At 36.3% G+C, this 21,077-nt stretch overlaps 1 protein-coding gene across 1 annotated transcript in view; it reads left to right on the top strand.

Moving 5' to 3' along the window:
• The window catches only part of Syt16 (synaptotagmin 16), a 128,666-nt gene that overhangs the window by 70,644 nt on the left and 36,945 nt on the right, over positions 1-21,077 (top strand). The window lies entirely within an intron of this gene.

The following is a 21,077-nucleotide window of genomic DNA, read 5'->3' as shown; positions in this document are numbered from 1 at the left end:
CATCTATATGGCCAGTAGCTTCATCTTACAGGTGTCCCTGCTCAGGTAATTTTGCTGTTTGCAGTGCAGTTTACAGATTCTGACACCACCTCTGGCTTGTCAGGAGAGAGTGCGACACCAATTTTCCAGCAAATTATTTCTTTTGTCCCAGACAATACCCTTATAAGACAAGGCAGGGATCATTATTCCCACTTATATGTGAAGAAACGAAAGCTCAGAGAAGTTACATAAAAAAAAGGCTAGTCACACAGATACCCAGGGGCAGAACCAGCACCATAACTTAGATCTTTTCATTCTAAATCCTTGGCTCCTCACTGCTGCTCTTCTTCAGTGAAGGAATGAATTTCTGGATGCAAAGAGGAATTTGGTGGCGCTTCAGTTAAGTCAGATAATGCTTTCAGCATGTTGACATTGCTCCATCTTGGGGTTGTAAAGGCCTAAGGCAGACGCTGCCTCAAGAAACCCACGGTACTGCAGGGATGAGGCGTGGGAGGCTTGGTCCGTGTGAACAAAATGTTGTGGAATCAGGGAACAGTCAGGATATTTAGGGCCATGTATTCTTACAGAATCGTAATGTTTTCTAAGTTGAGAGCGTCCCTGAAGATTAGCTTACTCATGTTAGGTATACTATGTGTGTGTGTGTTGGGTTACAGGGAACACCATGGGCTATGTGTGAGGGGAAAAGGATGTGTCATCTCATTGGGGAAATAAAATATTAAGTGAATAAAATGTTAATAAAGATTAAAGTAAATATCAACATAGAACATACCACAAAGCCGTGCATAGTATATACTAAATGAATTTCAATGTGCAAAAAAATGCACAGCATTTATCAGAGGAGTTCAGAGCAGACAGTTATACAAATATCCTTGGCCAGCATTTCACAATTATGTGTTGACATAAACCAATCTAGAATTAAGATCCCTTAACTCTAACCTGTAATGCTCTTGGAACTTTACTATTATAACGGAATCCATCTGGTTGCAAACAACAGAAACCAATTACATATGCGCGCACACACACACACACATGCATTCACTAGAGTTTGTTGGCTTACATGATAAGAAATCCTGGGGTTGCTGGAGGTGAGGAAGATGAGCTCCAGTTCAATTTTATTTTTAAATCTGTTCTAATTAGTTACACATGACAGTAGAAGGCATTTTGACACACTGTACTCAAGTGGAGCACAACTTCCTCTGGCTGAACAGGTGCAGTCATACCAGTAACCATGTAATCATACATGTATATAGGGTAATAATGTCCATCTTATTCCATGTCCTTCCCATCCCCACACCTCCTCCCCTCACTCCCCTCTGCACAATCCAAAGTTCCTTCATTCCCCACCCCTCCACAGTCCAACTATGGATTATCATCAACTTATAAGAGAAAACATTTGGCCTTTGTTTTTTTGGGTTTGGCTAATTTTCCTTATCATGATATTCTCTAGCTTCATCCATTTATTTCATTCTTCTTTAAGGCTGAGTAATATTCCGTTGTTATTGATGATGCTTTCTCTGTGTGGCTTCTCTCATAGGCAGTCTTTCCACAGGTGATAATAGATATGAGCTTATGTTTTGTAGCCTTATCAAACCTAGTTGTAGGAGTCAGGGAGCTCTCAATATTTCCAGCAAAGTCACGAGGATAGCTCTCATTTGCCCACCTTAAAATGAAGGGATATGGGATCAGTTTCACCTAAACCTGTTGCAATGAGATTTGGCAAGAAGTGTTTTCTGGAAAGAAAATGTGAATGTTGTTCCTAAAAGAGAGAGAAAGATGCCACAAAGCCAAAATTAACATGCCTGCTATAACACCCACATAAAATGTGGGACTTTTAAAAAAACGTTATTTAAACATGAGATCCTGAGTCTTTTCGCATTTCTTTCTGTCTTTCTCTACCCCCATTTGACTAGGAGTTCTTCATTGCTTTATGTAGATTGCTTTATGTAGCTATAAATCTGGTGTTTTTCTTCTGCTTGCAAGACTTGATTTTACATCTCTTGTTTTGTAGGTTTGCCAGTGATGAATTCTTTCTGAGAAGTCTTTGTGTTGCCTTCATTTTTGAAAGATATTTTCTCTGGGTATAGAATTCTGTCAACTTTTTTTCCCCCAACACTTAAAAAATATTGCTCCTCTGTGAGATCTCACCATGAGAAATTTGCTGTCAGGCTTTTCAGTGTTTCCCTCTGCATTCCCTTCTGGCTACTGGGGAAAAAAAAAAACAGGCTTTTTTAGAGCAGAAATAATGCATAGAGTACCAAGAATTTTCATGTGTTCTATGCCCTCCTACCTCATTTCCCCTATTATGAGCATCTTGGATTGGTGTTACAGTGTATTGATTACAATTGATGAACAGGTGTTGATGCATTATTATGAACTTGTCCAGAGTTAACATTTGCATTTATTCTTTGTAGTGTTTGTTGCTGGCTATTTTTAACTGTTGAATTTTTAAAATTAATGTATTAATTGTACACATTAGTGAGGGTCACTGTGATATTTCAGTACATGCATACAGTATGGATTGATCAAGCCTGCCTTTATCCATTTCTTACCCTCTCTTCCCAACTTCTTGTAATTGCTATTCTGCATTCAGATCAATTTTTCCTTTTTAAAACTTTTACATGAGAGAGAACATAGATTTAAACTTGCACACACAGGGAACTGTAGGTATGGATTAACATAATTTTTTTCAGTTCTGTACATTTTGCTGCAAATGACAGGATTTTATTCTTCTTTGTGGCAGAATAATATTCCATTTTGTGTGTGTGTGTGTGTGTGTGTGTGTGTGTGTATGTGTGAGATATAACATTAAAAAAATCTATTCATCTGGTGATGGACACCTAGGCTGATTCTACATCTTGTGAATAGTACCACAAAAAACATAGGCATGCAGGTATCCCTGTGGTATACTGACTTCATATTCTTTTGGATATATACTGAGAAGGGGGACAGCTGGATCTCATGATAGTTCTATCTTTAGTCCTTTGGAGAAACTCCACCCAGTTTTCCATAACGATTGCACTAATTTACATTCCCACCAACAGTATATGAGAGTTCCTTTTTCTTCACATGCTCCACAGAATTTTGTAAATTTTTTTTAAATAGCCATTCTAACTGGTTATTTATCTTTTAAGGAGGTTAATGATATCTCATTGTAGTTTTGATTTACATTTTCCTGATTACTAATGATATTTAACATTTTAAAATATATTTGTTGGACAGTTGTATTTCTTTGTTTTTTTTTCCTTTTTTCTTTCTTTTGAGAAATATCTATTCAGATCATTTACCCATTTTAAATTGGATCACTTATTTCTTTGTTGTTGTGATTTTTATTTCTCATATATTCTGAATTTTAAAGAATTTGTTATGTAGTTAGGAATAGTTTGCATCATTTTTCTTGGGCTTATGCTATATTGAACTTCTCAAGGAGGTGGGTTTATAATTTTCATCAAATATAGAAAATTTGGGTTGTTCCTTAAGATTTTTTTTTCCTGTTCCTGCCTCTTCCAGAGTTTCCTCACATGTGTGTTGTGTTGCCTGATATTATCCCACTGTTCACTGCTGCCCTATTCATGTTTTTAAGTGTCTTTTCTTTATGTTTTGGATGGTTTTTATTTTACTATGTTTTCAGGCCCTCTAGTCTTTTCTTCCTGTGTTACCCAAATCTGCCACCAATCCTGTTGTGTTTTGCACTGTCTAGTATAGCTTTCATTTATGTATGTTTCGTTTGAATCTTTCATCTCTCAACTTGATCTTTCTAGACACCCAACCTCATTTCAAATTAGGGAGACCACCCATTTTATCTAGGGTCCTCTTCGCTGAGCTGTGACCTGGAAATTTTCTGCAGGTAGTCAGCTTGTACAAGCATAGGGTTTATTTCTCATGTCTCAGGAATCCTTTTTTGCTGTTGTTGTTGTTGACTAATGTTCAGTATCTTGAGAGCCATTGTTTATGCTCAAGGTTTTACTTGTGACATGTAGAAGGGTCAGTTTGGTATTTGTTATTACATCATGATCAAAGGCTTACGTGCCTTTTTTGAACTAAGTTTTAAAGACATACAGGTTTCTTTTGGGTTTTTTTTTTTCAAAGAAAGTTCTATTTTTGAAATTTTATTTCCTGCTTTTCAATTCAAGCACTCCATTTATTTTTCTTATGGCACTTTAAAAATCTTCAGTATAGCATCAAAAGGAAGAGATGAGAGCAAGTATTCTCTTGAATTGTCTCTTGAAGGTCTGTGCTTGAGTGAGATGCTTAGTAGATTGTCTTCTTCAGGTTGAGAAAGTTTCCTTCCAATCCTGGTTTGTTAAAAAAAAATTTAAAATCAGAAACAAGTATTAAAATTATTTAAAAAGGATTTTCTATATCTACTGAAAGATTAGTCTTTTATCTATTAAGGAGGTTAATTGCATTTAAGGGACTTTCCTGATTTTCAAAAACTTATTTGCAGGCCTGCTATAAGCTTTTAGTCTTGATTTTTTAAATTTTAATACATTATACATTTAGTTTGCTGATGTTTAGTTTAGGATATTTGCATGTGGGATCATAAGTGAAATTGATCTGCTGTTTAGACTACCTTTCTTAACTTTATACCATTCTGTAAAATTATAGTAAATGTTACCCACTTAAAACGGTTAGGTGTTCTAGAAAAAAGGGTAGTTAGGTATTTTTTGAAGGTTGAAAAAATCAGCTAAAACTATTTGTATGTGATGAACATATTTTGGACTTTTTCCCCCTAAATTTTATTTGTAGTGGTTATTGGTATATATGTTTTCTATTCAAATTATTTAAGCTGATTTTTTCTCTTATGATTTTAAATGTCCACTATATCTGTAGTTGTCTAAATTACAGTGGTAATCTATCCTTGAAAGATGTAGTTTTTATCTTCTCTATTTTTAATGCTTTCTTGTTTCCTTTACATTTTCTTGTATCCTTTACATTTCTTCTTGATATTTTGCTTTGGTTTAAACCTTTAGCCAATAACATCTTGAACAGACCATTTGTCATAAGGACTTTTCAATCTTCATCTTCATCTTGCTTCCTAATATATGCATTAAATTAATTCATTGATTTCCCTGTTTTCTTCATTTCTTTGAGGTACTGGGGATCAGATCCAGGGCCTCAGATATGCTAAGCAAGTGCTCTACCACTGAGTCACATTCCTGAATTCCCCTTAACTATTCTTAATTCTATCTCATAAGTATAGGATATGTGATATATTTATTCATTATTTTTCAGTTATAGATATTTTATCTTTCCAATTATGATTTCTTCTTTGACTCATCATCTATTTAAAAATGTGGTTTCTGGTTTCCAAAAGCATTTTGGTAATTTTCAGAGTCTTATTTCTAACAGCATAGAAATTAGAATGTGATTTTCCTGTATTTTTGAAGCTTCCTCTGTGGTCTAATAAGTGGCTATTTTTTGTCAGTCTTCTACATGTGCTTGAAATTACTGGGTATTCTTGTATTGTCTTCCATCCCTTATCACTCTATTTTGATCCTTATTGCATATTATCTTCTGTGTTTTTATGGGCTGTTATGAACTGAATGTTAAATCTCTCCAATATTCATATTTTGACACCCTAATCCTGATGGCTTAGTGTTTCAGTGGGGCTTTGGGAGCAAATCAAATCATGGAGGTGGAGTCCTCATGAATGGTATTAGCATCTTTATAAGAAGAGGCCAGATAGCTAGATAGCTGTCTTCCTGTCAGGTGAGCATGAAATGAAAAATGAACAGTCTATATTGGGCTTCACCAGAACTTGACCATTCTGGCAATCTCAGAATCCTAGCCTCCAGAACTATAAAAAATAAATTTCTGATGCTCATAAGTCATGATACTTTGGTACATAATAGCATGAACTAAGGCAGAGATTGATTCAGAGAAGTGTGTGTGTGTGTGTGTGTGTGTGTGTGTGTTGCTGCTATAAAAAATCTAACAATGTGAAAACAATATGGATCTGGGTAATGGGTAGAGGATGGGAAAATTCTGAAGTGCATACTAGAAGTCAAGAGTATCATAAAGAAACTTTTATAAGTGTTTCTGGTAAGTTCTCAGAAAGAAAACAGGAGGACTTCTACCTTTTTAAAGAATACATAAGTAACCATGTATAGATGTTTGTAGAAATGTGGAAGTCTCAGAAGAAAATGAAGAAGATATTGTTTGACTCTGGAGAAAAGGTGATCCTTATGATAAGATAACAAGGAACTTGGCTTCATTGTGTTCATATGCTTGTGTTTTGTGGACAGTTAACTTGTGAACAATGTAATTGGTTATTGCACTGAGGAGATATCTAAGCAAGGTGTTGAAGGGAAGGCTTGGTTCCTCTTGGCTGCTTATAGTAAAATGAGAGGTAATGATCCAACGATGTAATTAAGCAAACAGATACTAGAACTTCAAGACTCAAAAGTACTTCAGCCTAACCGTGTTGTAAAAGTTTATAAGGATATTCGGAAGAGAACACTAAGGATATGAACAAATGAACCTTTGATAAAGAGATTATTATAGTCGTGAATTCTGAATTTAGTCACCCAAGCAGGAAAATAGTCAGTGTGAACTGAAGGGAAAGGAGATGAAAAGATTGTTGGACTCCTTGGATTTTGCAGAATGGAACTATACTGCCAGCCAAAGAAGATTATTTCTTGAGTCCTGAGATCTCATGGAATTTCCCTTGCAAGGCTGTGGACTTGCCGGGGACCTCATCCAATCAACTGAAGTCTGGATAGGAAAAACAAAAAAACAAAAAAACCAACCAACCAACCAACCAACAAACAAAAACCAAAAAAAAAACAAAGACCAGTAAGAGGAAACTTCACTTGTCTGACTTCTTGAGCTGGAACATCAGTGGCTTTCCTGGTTCTGGAGTATTTGGACTTTGTCTGAAACTATGCCAATGGCTCTCCTAGGTCTATCAAGATCTTGGGATTTCGGTAAATCCTTGTATACTTATCCATGGGTTCTTTATCTAAGGACTTAACCAAACACAGACTGGAAATACTTCAAACAAAATTTTAGAAAGTTCCAAAATGAAAAACTTGAATTTTCAACTTTCTGAGCACTATGCCGAATCCACACAAAAGAAGGGCTATGTAGGCACACCTTGCCGAGCCTCCTGTCATTTCACAGATACTCATTCTCTCTCCCATGCTCTTTGTTGTGTACTGTTTGCCATGCATTTCATTTTGGTACTGTGTAGTGAGACCTTTGATAGTTGTGTAGTCTGAATATATATGGATTTTTTCTTGCCACTGTTCCCTAAACCATGCAGTATAACCACAATATTTTTTTTATCATTTGCATTGCATTAGATAATATAAGTAATCAAGGGGCAATTTAAAGTATGTGGGAGGGTTTATGTAGGTTGTATGCAAATATTATACCACTTTATATAAGGAATTTGAGCATCTGTGGATTTTGGTATTCAAGGGATCCTGGAATCAATCCCCTGCAGATATTGAGAGACAACTATGTCCTGTTTGTTCTGTTTCTCTGAGAATCCTGACTAATATAGTATTGTACTGATTTTAAATTCCTTTTGTTCATTCATTAGTGAAGCCTTACTTTATTCCTAATAGTATAATAGACAGTAAGGGTACAGACTCGAGAAGAATGAGTTAAAGTTATAAATTTCTTGAAGATGTTAGGGATTCACAACTGCATAGACTTATCTAGGAAAGTAATAGAAGATATATTCTGTATAATTGTTATAAACATTGTTGGACAGGAATGTTTCTATACCCAGGGAAAATTTCCAATTCAGTGGTACCAGACTTGTTTGGGTGATTGAATGCTTGAAAATCAAGGTGCTTTTTGTGGGACCCAAAGAAATTTTAATGTCTTTTTTTCTCATCATGAATCAAGAACCATTTTACCAGTGGAAAATATAGCTAGATTATAGAAGCTATATAACAGTCACATCCATGAATATGCATATCCATGACAAACAAGCTCAGGATAAAAGTATGATTAGCTGTTTCCTTAAGTTTCTTCCTTAATATTCATTTGTTTAATTACCCACTTGTGCTTATCAGCATGTGTGTTAGTAGACATCTGAGTCATAGAAGATTTATGGGGAAAACTGAACATTTAGAAAACCTTTTCCATTACTTTTTTCTGCAAATGAAGAAAATTTATTCATTATCAGATTTTATCAGAGGCAGCCACTATTCTGGTTTGTGCACACCAGCACTGAATATCTCATCTATGGATTGCATGACTTGTTTGGGAACATAGCTTTTAATTTTCCTCTGGAAAAAAACCTGTTACTTAGCTAAGTGAGTATTTTCAGTTTATTTTTTCAGTTTCTGTGATATATTTGGATATATTTGCTGTAGAGTTGGTGTTGGGGAGACTTTGCAATTGCTTTATAGAAGTTATCTCTGGAGCTTGACTTGTCTCTATTGCCAGACAAAATAATAACCTGGGAATTTTCCTTGATTTGCAGCATTTGAGGGGAGGATGAGTGAATGAACCAAACAGCTAGAAAGTTAGAAGCTCACAGCACTTGTGAATCACAGGCGCTGTTCATTCTTTCTTAGCCATGGTTACACATCCAAAGCCCCTCATTTTAGAATCTATGGGCAGGAGGACTTCCAAAAATCTTCCTAATCACAGCATTTGTTATTTTAAATGTCATCTCACTATCAGGTGCAGTGGCATACAGCTGTAATCGCAGCAACTTCGAAAGGCTGAGGCAAGGAGGATCACAAGTTTGAGGCCAGCCTCAGCAATTTAGTGAGACCCTAAGCAACTTAGTGAGACCCTGTTTCAAAACAAAATAAATAAATAAATAAATAAATAAAAAGGACTGGGGAGGTGGCTCAGTGGTAAAGCACCCCAGGTTTCAATCCCCAGAACTCTCCCAAACTGTCGACTCTTGTTTGCTTGTAAGGATTCATTGGAATGTTAGAGAAAGAAAGGTCAAGAACAACCTTTCTGGTTTTGTTTTCTCTGCGTGTTCAGGATTTTAATTATCAGGTCACCCCAGTTCTCAGCAGAGTAAACTACAATCTTGGTCATTAATTTTTATGTAAATGTCACTATAATAGAAAAACAACACAGCACTTGGGTCCTATAAAGAAATTTCCCTGTTGGAGGTATACAAATTAGGAAGTGAAGTTTACATGGTTCAGGGAGGTTGACAGTTCATCATTTGCTCTTTTGCAGGTGAGACATGTTGTAGTGATGAAACCGCATAATTGTCAAAGCCAAATGTTCAGAAAACATTAGTTCTTGGTGAGTCCTGGTGGTGAGAAGCGAGGGCCCAGTGTGTCCCTGTGCAGATACAGATTTGTTCCATTATCTGTGGTTTAGGTTTATATGATACCCACAGTCAGAACCAACTACTCTACCCTTTAATACTTTCCTGATGCTTCTTCTCTTCTCTTGGATGAGTCTGGCCTGGTGGGGAAGAGAAATAACCTTCAAAGAGGCTAGAGGAGCCCTGGATATAGGGTTCTCCACCCTTAGGTGAAGAACCAGCAACACAAATTCTTGCAAGGACAACTTGGGGCTCATAAATAGGCAAACATGTTTTCTTATGGTGGACTGACTATGGCATCAGGAGGGCCCAGCTTGTGGCAGCACTCCGTATTCAGGGTTAGGTTTGATTTGAATTGGTGCCTGGTTCAGCTACTAGAGTCGAGTGACCGAAGACATGCAGTGGGGTCATGTGAGAGACAAACTGGGCTGGGTTTCAGGGCTAATCTAGGAATACAGAGTATAACTTGCACACCCAGAAGAACTTTCCAAGGATGCTGATGGAGTATCTCCATCAGGTGGGTCTTCAGGCCCTCAGACTTCTAGGTTTGGAGCAGGAAGATGAGTTCTGCACCTCATTGACATATGGATTTGCGCCTTCTCGGCTCCACAAAAATGGTTCAATGCTGAGAAGATCTGAGACAGTAAGGAGAGGTCCTCAGTGTCTTGTAGTGGGTGAGAGATAGGGCTGCTTTGGAAGCTAACTTTATTTTACTCTATTTAAAAACTTTTTTATTAAGGCCCACTTGAAATGTGATGAATAGCATATATTAACCTGTACAGTTTCATGAATTTTGACATACTTAAACAACTGTCACAATCATGAAACCAAACATTTGTATCACTGCAAAAATTTTTCTCATACCTCTTTGTAATCCATCTTTCTCTCTAGTCCTACTCCAGGCAACTCCTGATTTGTTTTTTATTTTTTTGTCACTATATGTTATTTTTAATTTTCTAGGATAACATGTAAATACAGTCATACAATGTGTACTCTTGATTTTGGATTTTTTTTTCTACCACTCAGCTTAATGCTTTTGAGCTTCATCCATATTGTTGAAGCTATAAATAGTGCATTTCTTTTTTATTCTGAGTAGTACTCATTGTGCTGATATACTATGATTTATTTTTATGTTTGCCTGTTGCTGGCCTTTTGGGTTTCTTCCAGATTTGGAGTCTTGCAGTATTTGGTCTCATTTCTTTGCTAAGGTTTTCCTTCTGTCTATTCATTTTGATAATTTTGCCTTTGATTCTTTGAGCATATAATAGAGGCTTTAAATATTTTGTCTTCTACATTCAACATCTGACTCACGCTGGGGATAGTTCAATTAATTGATTTTTTTTCTGTTTGTGTACATTTTTATCATCTCCTTGTGTGTTTAGAAATTTCTGACTGTACACTGGACATTATGGATGAAATGCAGAGTTATTGGAATCTTTCACCTTCCTCTTGAAAGTGTTGCTTTTTGTTCTAGCACACACTTTATTGCTGCTTCTATGAACATTCGTGTAGACTTGTGGTATGTTCCCCTGGGGAGAATATCTAGGAGAAGGGTGGCTTTGTCTTATAGTCAAATGTATGTTTAAATTTCTAAGGAACTTCCAAATAGTTTTTGAAAGTAGTTTTATCATTTTATATTCCTATCAGGAGTACGCAAGGGCTCCAGGTGCTTTACTTCCTTGCCTTTGATATGTGTGTATGTATTTTCCCTTTGTGGAAGGCTTTGCCTTTTTCATTTCTTAGTGCCATTCAAAAGAGCAAAAGTTTTTAATTTTGATGAACTCCAACTTATAAATTGTTTTCTGTTGTGTTTCATACTTTTATATATCCTGAGGTTGCAAAAATTAGTTTTGCATTTTTCTCTAGGAGTTTTATGGTTTAAAGACTTAATGTAAGTTTATGATTAATTTATTTATGTGTATGTGTGTGTGTGTGTATGTGTGTGTATGAGAGAGAGAGAGAGAGAGAGAGAGAGAGAGAGAGAGAGAGAGAAGAGAAGAGAAGAGAAGAGAAGAGAAGAGAAGAGAAGAGAAGAGAAGAGAAGAGAAGAGTTGGTACTCCTTTTTCCCCACTATAGGCATATATACACTTAGACATTGTTTGAAAAGACTTTATTTCTCTCATTGGATTACTTTGGCACCATTGTAAAAATCATTGCTCATACTCATATGGGGCCATTTATGGACTCTATTCTGTTCCATCAATTTATGAGTCTATCTTTTTGTCAATATGGTCCTGATTTAAGGTAGCTATGTCATCAGTCTTAAAATCAGGTAGATTATCCTTCGTACTTTGTTCTTAAAATGATTCTGACTATTCTACTTTCTTTACATTTTCTTACACATTTTGGAGTGTACTTGTCAAATATGACAAAAAAGAGCTGTCTGGATTTTAGTGTGGATTGTGTTAAATTGATAGACTAATTTGGGGAAATTAGCATCTCAATAATATTGAATTTTCTGTTTTCTTTCGGTAATATTTTATTGCTTTTAATGTGATGATCTTGAATACTCTTTGTTAAATCCATTTCAAAGTATGAATGCATTTTGATGCCATTCTAAACATAGTTTTTAAGTTTTTCATTTTCAAAATGTTACTAGAATACATAAATTGAATTGAGTTTTATATAACTATTTTGCTAAGTTCACGAAGTAGTTCCAACATTTGATATTAGCTATAAGGTTTTCATAGATCCCTATCCCACTTTTTTATTTCAGATTGAGGAATATACCTAGTATGCTAATTTTTATTGTTTTATTTTTACCATAAATTTGCATCAAATTCTTTGAGCAACGTTTTCTACATGTGTTGAGATTATTATTTGGTTTTCTCTTTAATTGTATTAATTTGGCAAATTGTATCAATTGATTTTAGTATCTTAAGATAACCATGCATTTCTAGGATAAACCTTATATCAGCATAGCATATGGTTCTCTAAGTGCATTACTGGATTACATTTCTTCATATTTTGCTAAGAAGTTTTTGTAAGCATGATCATAAGGAATGTTGATATATAATTTTCTACACTTGCAATGTCTTTGTCAAAAGCTGTTTGTATTAATATTATGCTGACTCATAAAATGCATTGTCTTGATCTACTTTCTGCAAGAGTTGTACGCAGATTGGTATTGTTTGACATTTATAGAATTCTGTATCCAACAAATGCAGAATCCTCTTTTCAAGTGCATATCAATGTGATTGACTATATGTTGACTTATAATACAAATCTCTATATTTATTGATTATTTTAGTTGCTAAGCTATGGAGAAGAACATGTTAAAAATCTTAACTTTTATTTAGAATTTTATTTCTCCTTTCAGTTTGATTACTTTTTTCTTCATTTTTTTGAAGCCCTGTTAATAGGTGCATGTACCTGTTTTGCGTCTTCTTGATGACCTGCTCAGTTTATTGTTGTAAAACATATTTCTTTAATTCTCATAATACCCCTTATCTTGAAGTCTGCTTTGTTCAATATTAATATAATGTTACTAACTTCCTTATGCCTATAGTTTGCATAACTTATATTTTTAATCCTTTCTCTTTTGGAGAATTGATTTTATTGGTTAGGATGGATCTGTTTCCCTTTTACTCCTAGTTTTACTTTTAAGATTGACCCTCTAGACTGTGATGGAAAGGCTGGGGTGTTCACCAAGCCTCGCCCCTTTAATTTGTTCATATTCAAACTCCAAGTCTTGTCTCCTTTAGGCAGGCAACAAGCAGCTGACATGCCTGCTCAGCTTTTTCAGCCTTTCAGATTTGCTTTTCCTGAGTTTCTTGGAGTCTCACCTTTGCATTCATAGTTCAGGTTTCTGTCAGGGTTAAGCTAAGTTCATATGCAGATTTGGGTGTTCCTTCTCCTTGGCTCCTTCCTTTCTGGGCTTTGCTCCTTAATTTCCATCTGCTCTGTTGCCTTGAGCTCTGTCCTCTGATACCTCAACTCAGTAAGGCTTCTGAGTCCTCCCTGAGCTCTCTCCTCTGTGTGTCTGAGACATAGGAATACTTTGAGTAGGAAAGTCATATGGCCATGTGCTTACCCAGTAGATATGCTTTCTCTCAAAAATTAAATCCATCCAGTTTTTGTGTGCTTTTACTCGCTTTGTATGCCTTCATACCATTCACTTAAACATGTTTTTGTTGTGAATTTGTAACTTTTATTTGTGGGAAGGTCAGTTTGAACTAATCCGGCATTGTCAGAATAGAAATTCTCAATACCGTAACTTACTTGGTATAGTGCTTTCTATGTTACTAATTTTAGTGAAAGAGTTTCTTTACTACTCACTCATATTTAATTACTACAGGTGCCATTTCTTTGTTCATATATGAAATGGAGTTATCAAAACATCTCACATAAGGTTCAGGGTGACACAAAACAGTGTGCACAGAACTAGCTGCTGATCCTTCCTCTGCCACTAGTGACCTAACTGACTATTGGAAAAATCTCTTAGATAATTTCAGTCTTAATATGTAGTCTGTAGCAGGAGAGAGTAGAGTTATATTAGTGTTTTTTTTCAAACTTCTTTAAAATGTCAGAGTCCAACTTTTTCCCCAGAAAAATTAAAAAATAAACCATATTAAAGCAAAATATCCATGATTGCAAAAGGTGCCGAACTGAACCTGTTCGGGGTGCATCAATCTGCATCCCTAACTTCTGTAGTGAGCATCCTTGAAGTTCATTCTGGGGACCCTTGGCTTCCACAGAGCATAGTCTGAAAAACAAATCAAGATTAGATGATTCATAAAAATCCTTTGTCAACCTGCTCTGGTCTAAGAATGGTTGAAATGTACTTTTAGAAAAGTGGCCATTTTTCAGGGATCTCAAAGAGGCAATTTTACCTCTGACCTCTCTTTTGCTTTTTCACTTGAACCAGCTTCTTGTCCTTGTTTCTTTCCCATTCAGCTATGGTGGGAAGATATTGGCCACTGGATATTTGATAAATCTGATATTGGAGGAATTTCCTGCAATTGTAGTCAGAAGTGGTACCCAAGTCCTGCATCACTGAGCACAGCCCAGCCCTGCTGGTCTTCACTCTGTCTATAAGACCTGAGCAATCCTTGCTTCCACCTGATTGCGCTTGTGTGGGTGGGAAGGCATTAATAAGCTTGAAGCTGCAGTGATTGTGTATAAATTCTTTCTCCATCTGTAAAATAGCAGCAGAATGGCAGAAGAAACAAGGGCTGCGACAGTAGAAGATTAAGCGGATAGTATGGTTGTATTTCTCACCCTACCTCACAGTCCTGTGCCCAAACCTGGTGGAAGGCTCTGTAGGAGTTAGCAGCACTGTCTGGAAATAGGCAGTGCCCACCTGCTCATTTTATAGCTTCTTTTAAGGTAAAAGTGGGGGAAGGAATCCAACTGGTTGTGCAGAGTGCACAACAACAATATTTTTTGAGAATATTATATGTCAAGCAGGTGCTAAGTGCCTGTACCTAGTTTATCTCACTTAGTCCTCTCAAAACTGTTAAGAGGTAAGGAATGTAGAAATTAGAATGCTGAAATTGATAAAGTAAAGGAACTTGCTTTGGTCCCAGACTACCAAGGAGAAGATTCCAGGGTCACATTCTAGCAGCTGGACTCCACATTCTACCCTCTAATCACTCTAGACTTGACTGGTGCCGTATCCAAAATACAGTTGCTGTTGTACTAGGTCCTTCCTTCTTGTCTCTTACACATGGAAGATGAAGGTAGAATTTCCTCTGCTGCTTCATAAACTAGAAAATAATTCATGCAAATTAGAGAGAGGGACCTTCTCTTTCCATTGCAGTGAGGACTTAGTACTGGTGGATCATTATCAAATTGCTCTCCGCCTGTCAATTCATGAGTTGCTTGCCCTGCAAGAAGCTCACAGTAGCACCTTGATAGCATGTGAATAAAGGGATGAAACTAGGTGGCCATGTATTGAAATGAATGCAGAAGTCTGACTTCTCTTTAATGGTAGATGTTTAGATGATTCCTAAGATTTGTCTGAATTCTGTGATTGAGTGAAATGAACGTTTCAACTTCCCAACATATTCACTTCCATGACAATTGTGCAGTTTTTTTTCCTGTTCTATTAGTAAGCTAATTGCTAGAGGAGTGAAGATTTTAATAGAAACTGCCACTGTACTTCCCAGGTATTTAGCTTGAAAGAATCTGAACTTGATGTGCACATGGTACTTCAGAAAATACTATCTGATCTTGAAACAAGTGCCACAATTTAAACGAGACTTTGTAATTTTTTGAAGCTTAAGCCAAATGAAATGTAGACCAGCTATTTAGCTGTTGACACAGTTGCATTATAACAGATTCAAATAGATAAGAGCCAAATATTGAATTTGAAAAAAAAAAAGACTCAAAACCATTAGGAAGAAAGGCTGGAAAATTATATGGCAACACTATCAACTTGAAACACCGGAGTTCTGGAATTGGACTTGGCTTGGTATGACTGTGGGAAAAACACTTTTTAGGCTTTTGTTTCTCTGTGAAAATTAAGGAATAGATACTCATGAAAATTCTTTCCAACCTAACCTATGAGACTTATTTTCTTAGTGATAAAACACAATTTTATCAGTTTTGTTTATGGTTTAAGAGTTTTGTCTCGAAGAAGCAAGGATTTTAGAGTAAGATGGCTTGGACTGCATCCTGGTCTACAACTTATGAACTATTATGACTATAGCAAATTATTAACTTCACTGTGCCTTTGTTTTTCCATCCTTAGGATGGGTCTACTAGCAGTACTCATTTCAATGGTTTTTTGTGTGCAATAAATAAATGAACATACATTAAGTTCTACAACAATTCCTAGCACATGATAAATGCCATACCAGAGATTGCTTTTATTAACTATAATGCTGCTACTGTTGCTGCTCAGTGGCATTTGGAAGAGGTTACAGATTCCTTTTTTAGACTGGAGAATTCTCTGAGGTTCTTGGGCAGTGAGGCTTAGAATAGCACTGTATATATAATCTCATGAGGAGCAACAGGCCAGTTATCCTGCAGCCTGGCCATATACATTCACACCACATGCACTGATTGCTCTCCACTGTTCTTTTCTTCTTTGATCCATTACAAAGGAAGCAGCCTCCTAGAAGATTTCAGGGTAAGTGGCAAAGCTCCTTCTCACCTCATCAGGAAAATTAAGCTAGAGGTGGCTCGGTTTCCTGGTGTAATGAGATCTGGTGATAGGTGCAGTGGTTAAGGATATACATTCAATGATCAAGTCCAAGCTTTGTTACTTTCCTAACTTTGTTTCCCTTATGGAAAGTACTCACCCATTCTCTCTCTCTCTTTCCTCTCTATACAATGGGGATAATAATAGTCCTTACTTTGTGGGTGGCCATGATGATTAAATGGGATTGTATATGCAAAGTCCCAAGAAGATACCTGGTATATATATTGAGTAATATGTTAAGAAAGCATGAACAGAACTTCCAAGAAATATGGGATAACATGAAAAGACCAAATTTAAGATTCATTTGGATAGATGAAGGCTCAGAGATAGAAACCAAAGGAATGCCCAAACTTTTCAATGAAATAATATCAACAAACTTCCCAAACCTAAAGAGTAAAACAGAGAATCAAATACATCCCTTGCTTTTTCATGTTTTTACAGCTTTTTCTCTTGGACTAATGAAGTTGTTGTTAGTAATACAGATTTTCTTCCTTGCTTGTCCCAGTGTCTATGATGATGCTTCTTCTATAGGTGCTGGGGCTCTAGGAGACAGTGGCTTAGGTACCCCTGGAATAAACCCATGTCTTTGTGTGGGTGACAGCAGGGCTGAGAGATTTGGGATGCAGCTTTGTTTTCTTGAGGGATCTATTTAATCTGTTGTTTGGTGGGACTTGAGATCCCTTTGGTTTTGGGGGGACTGGCTTATTTCACTTAGCACAATATTCTCCAGTTTCATCCATCTCCTGGTAAATGCTATAATTTCACTCTTCTTTATGGCTGAGCAATATTCCATTGTGTACATATATCACATTTTCTTTATCCATTCATCTATGTAAGGGCACCTAGGTTGGTTCCATAGTTTAGCTATTGTGAATTGAGCTGTTGTAAACATTGATGTGACTACATCACTGTAGTGTGCTGATTTTAAGTTCTTTGGATGTAAACCAAGAAGTGGTATAACTGGGTCAAATGGTGGTTCCATTCCAAGTTTTATGAGGAATATCCATACTGCTTTCCATAGTGGTTATACCAATTTGCATCCCACTAGCAATGTATGTGTACCTTTTCCCCCCTACATTCTTGCCAACATTTATTGTATTCTTGATAATTGCCATTCTGACTGGATAGTTCATTTTGACACTTAGTTTTTCAGGTCCTACCATGGTGATGGACACAGGCAATAAAACTGAGATGAAAAAGCTAGGTTTTCATAATCGTAGACCAGATGCTTAACTCTGAATATTGATCCTATGAGGCAGAAACTTTGAAGTCAGAGAATTTGGTGCTAAAAAAGATCTGGGGAGTGATCCATAAATAAGGAAATGGGCCCAAAGAGGTTAAAGGACTTAGCCACAGAAGCTATTTAAAATGAGTATGCAGTGTGAGAGTTCTGATGATGACCTCTGGTTTTTCAGCTTAGTGAGCTCTGGAGATAGGCTACTTCGATTCAATTCTTGTTTCTACCAATTTTGGGCAGTATGATTTTCAGTTCCTCATGGATTCTTCTCCCCCTAAATTTTCTTACTTGAAAAATGGAAATAATAATAATATAGATTTTGTGTGAATTAAATATGTACATGGCACTTAGTCCTGGGCATATAAAATCATTCAGTAAATGTTTGTTTTTATTACTATTCTTCCAAAGAACTTTAGGAATCTCAACTCTTAACCAAGGCAGAAAATAAATGTTTTGACCAGGCTGGTGTTTAAAAGTAGTTTCTCTCACTAAAAAATATGATGTTTTATTTCTTCTTAGTTTCTGATTTGGAAGTGTTCCTTATGACTGATCTGCAAATTAACAACCATAGTCTTCTCTGGAATCACTATGTGACTTTTAGATGCAAGGAAGGGGTTAAAATTATTCTTCATTATCTATAGTTTTCTGTTCACAGTCAGCAAATACTTAACAAGCAATCTGCTGTGTGCCTGGGACAGAGATAGGGCCTGCATGCATGGGGGAATCTTTGATGTGCCCCCTTATCTTCATGGTGTACTCAGGATGGTGGGGCAATTAGAAGTTAGATAGATAATGTCCCCACAGTGGGGAGGGATCATTTGCAAGGGAGAAGAGAGAAATATTTTACAGCACATGGAAGGAGCCCTGAACTTGATTTAAGGGATTAAGGAAGGATGTTCTGGAAAGAAGTCTATCTAGGCTGATATCTAGGCTGATGTGTCAAGTTATATTCTTAACCAGTCTGGATGGAAGCCCAGAGAAAAGTATCCCAGGCATAGGGGACAGCATGTTAATTGCTACGTGGGTGCTCAGGCTTGGGACAAAACTGGGTTTTCACTATTACTACTACTACTACTACTACTACTACTAGGTATTGAACTTAGGGCACTAGGCCACTGAGCCACATCCTCAGCCCTATTTTGTATTTTATTTAGAGACAGGGTTTCAATGAGTTGCTTAGCACCTTGCTTTTGCTGAGGCTGGCTTTAACTCATGATCATCCTATCTCAGCCTCCCCTGCCATTGGGATTACATGCATGTGCCACAGCACCCGGCTCACCCATTTATTTAATATTTAACAAGTGTTTACTAAGCACTTACTCTGCAGCAGGTATAGTTTTATATAATGGGGAGACATCACTTAACAAAACAGATAATAGCTTTTATTTTCAAGGAAGTACTGTTATGAGGAGAACTAGTTGAGGGAGGATGGCCAGGAAGCCTCTAGGATGGAGTGACAGTCAAGCTAGACTAGAATGTGAAGGAGCCATCTGGGGGAGGCAGAGGGAACATCAAAGTTAAGGTAAAGGACATCTGCAAGAGGCAAGGGTGCCAGTGTGGGTGAAGTGTACAAATAATTCAAAGGGCATTTCATTAGCATGGCCAGGATCAAAAGGAAAAAATGACAAGAAAAAGAAATCCGAATACACTGTTGGTGGGGATATAGATTGGTGCAGCCACTGGGGAAAACAGTGGGCAGATTCTTAAAGAAGTTAAAACCAGAACTACCATATGACCTAACAGTCCCTCTTCTGAGAGCTTCCCAGAAGAGACAAAATTACCATCTTGTAAGGATATCTGCATTGCCATGTTTATTGAACATTATCCATGGTAGCCAAGATATGGAAACGGCCTGGGTCTATAGGTGGGTGGAATGAATAAATTAAATATATATACACAAATACATATGGCATGTATGTATATACATGTATACACCTGTACACACACACACACACACACACACACACACACAATATTATTCAGCCTTAAAAACAAGATCCTGCCATTTGTTACAACATGAATGGATGCAGAAGACATCATGCTAAGCCAATAAGCCAGGCACAGAAAGAAAAGTATTGAAAAACCTTATATATATGTAAAATCATTTTGAAAGCATTTTTTCATTAGCTAACATATTAGCTAACATAGCTGCTTTTCTGAGAGTTGTGACAACCACCTAACCCCTATCTTCCTGGAATTAGCTAAAACTTGTCTCTGGTCACAATTGGTAGTTGTGAACTTTTTTGAAGATAGTGATAGAAAAGGTAAATTTTTCTCTACTGGAGAAAGGAAAAATTCCACCACACTGAATAAATTATCTGTAAATGTTTAAAATCAGCAAGATTTCCATAGGCATAGCTGCAGACTAAATTTTAGGTCATCAAATGCCATGGAAACATTAATGTAGTTTTTATTGCTTGACTTTTTTTTTCTTTTTTGTTTTTACATCAGTGGATTTATTTCAATGATAAGAAATGAATAGATTTATTTTAATGATAAGAAATGAAAATATGAAATATGTATTCCAGAGAGGATTTGCTTTTTTTCTTTGCTTGTTGTCTATATATTTAGTCATTTTATTCTACCATAAACATGTTTTCTAAGATCAAGTTTAATTGTACACGAACATTTCCACACTAAAAAAAGTGCTTTCAAAAGTGTTGAGCAGTGGGATTATAGATCCAATTCCAAGTAAAATCTGAACCACGAGTGAGCCATATACTAGGTAGATTGTCTCATGTTTCATCTTAAGTGAGATCATTCTAGACTCAGTATATATGAAAACTTTTTTATTATATATGAAACCTTTTTTTCCCCAAAAAAGTCAAATTCAAAGAAACTGAGAATTAAACAATGGTTCCCAAGGATAGGGTGGGGCAGGGATGGGGAGATGTAGATCAAAGGATTCAAAGTAGCAGATGTGTAAGAATACACAGTCTGTAGATCTGATGCACACCACAAATACTCTAGTTAACAAAGCTGTATTAGAGATTTTTGTTAAATAAGTAGATTTTTAACTCCTCTTGTCACATACAAAAAGTGTCTATGTGAGATGATATGTTAATTCACTTCAATATCACACCATTTTACTCTCTGTATGTATCCTGCATCATGTGAATCTCAAATATATCCATTGAAATTTATTTCTCAAAAATTCAAAGAATTGTAATGTATCCTACTGTCATATATAACAAATTAAAATTAAAAAAAAATCTGAAAGGGTATTTGGGTTGGGTTGTTGATGCTGAGAAAGATTTAGAACATGGATAGTATAAATGAGTTAAAATAGACACAATGATTCTCTTTTCAAAACTTAGAAGCTATTGGAAAATTTTAGTTGCAAATATCTCTTCTCTGAAGTGGAACTTGGCTCTGTGTGTTTTAATAAATGGGATAATATGAAGAATGTATTTCCCACAACACTGCACATCAGGCA

This window comes from Urocitellus parryii, chromosome 6, assembly GCF_045843805.1.
Source record: "Urocitellus parryii isolate mUroPar1 chromosome 6, mUroPar1.hap1, whole genome shotgun sequence".
Taxonomy (NCBI): Eukaryota; Metazoa; Chordata; class Mammalia; order Rodentia; family Sciuridae; genus Urocitellus; species Urocitellus parryii.
Note: the sequence above shows the minus strand (reverse complement) of the source record. Positions and strands in the feature narration are given on the sequence as shown.